Raw genomic sequence first — 1,650 nt, 5'->3', positions numbered from 1 at the left:
TTGTGCATCTTGATCAATTGGATCGTTTCTTTGTAGATTCCGATACGAAGCTTTTGTAGATGTGTTTCTGGGTATTCCTTTAGCATTTCGTCCAAGAGAAAGAGTTCCTCTAATTCTAGAACTTTTTTTATAATACTCTTTTCTTGAATATCATTCAAAAAAATTTCGGATTGACCAGTATTCCACCAATTAGTAACCCAAGATTCTAGGCTTTTATTAAATGAAAGAGAGATCCACCAGGGCAAAAATACTATAGATGCAAGATATAGAAGGGGAATGAATGCTTTCTTTTTTTCCATTTTTTCGTCTTTTATTTTTTAATGAACTCACTTCATTCGTTAACTCTCTACACTACTAATATTTATATCAAACATAAGTTCTATTACAAGTCATATGCATACTATTATGAATCCATTCCCTGTTTTTTAGTTTTTGATTTGTGATTTATTAGTTAATCCTTGAATTTCGAAATAATACAGAAAGAAAATAACAAAGAATCCACTTTTTTTTGTTACTGTGCAGTTGATTTACATACGGATCAAAATTTCGGACAAAGAAAGTTTTCTGGCTGTTCCGTATACGTCTGCTTTGGGTCAAATGAGCATTCTGAAGAAATTCCAGTTAAGTTATTATACTATTACTATGGTCTATAAAAAAGACTATTCTTTCATTTCAGTTTTATCCCTCTTGCTACGAACAAAATTCATTCTGAACTTCATTTTTCAAAAAACTTCAATTGGTACACGCAAGAAATAGGCCAATTCGGCAGCCTTTTGCTCAATTTCTCGTGGGGTCAGATTCTGATCGGTACGCGTCAAGGGAATGGCCCCTTGGCCTCTTATTTCCATATAAAGGACACGACGTGCATAAATACCCTCTTTAACTTCTATTCTGATGGACTGAATGTCTTTCATAAGGAATCGTAGGAAGATTCGACGATTTTTTCCAGGAAACCCCCAACGAAAAATAGACACTATTTCTTCTTTTCTATCGAATCGATCATAACCGCTACCTACATTCCACAAAATTGTGCACCACAAATAGGAGCTAATAAAGAGACCGGCAATCCCATAGAAAGACATTACGATCCCCTGTGGAAAAAAAATTATTTGCTGAGACGGAAATAAAGCTATCAAATCCCTACCAAGATAACTGGAAGTTCCAACCAATAAAAACCCTAATGAACCTAAAAAAAGGATAAAGGCCCAGCAGAAATTGCTGATTTTTCGAGATCCTCTTATAAATTCTATCCATATACGTTCTGATCGCCAATTCATACTAGATCTCGTTGCATTTTATTGGAATTAAGAGAATCAAAAAAAATCTATTTTACTTTTTTTGTTTCCGAAGTAACTCTAATCAACTAGCACTATTTTGATGTGAACCTTTACTTTAGATCTAAGTAATTCATCGAATTACTTAGATCTAAAATAATAACATCACCTTTATATGATTCCCTATAGATACCTACATCCATATAGGTATATTGATTTTATATCTCAAACATTTGTCGCCCGATCTCTTATCTATTTTCTATTTTGAAACTTATCTATTTTCTATTTTGAAATACTTCTAATTGATTTCCTCAGATATCATGTTTACGTATGTATAATCGCTTATGTTTGGAGTAAGCCACATGTTAGATTCTAG

This window comes from Cucumis melo, unplaced genomic scaffold, assembly GCF_025177605.1.
Source record: "Cucumis melo cultivar AY unplaced genomic scaffold, USDA_Cmelo_AY_1.0 utg000245l, whole genome shotgun sequence".
NCBI classification, from domain to species: Eukaryota; Viridiplantae; Streptophyta; class Magnoliopsida; order Cucurbitales; family Cucurbitaceae; genus Cucumis; species Cucumis melo.
Note: the sequence above shows the minus strand (reverse complement) of the source record.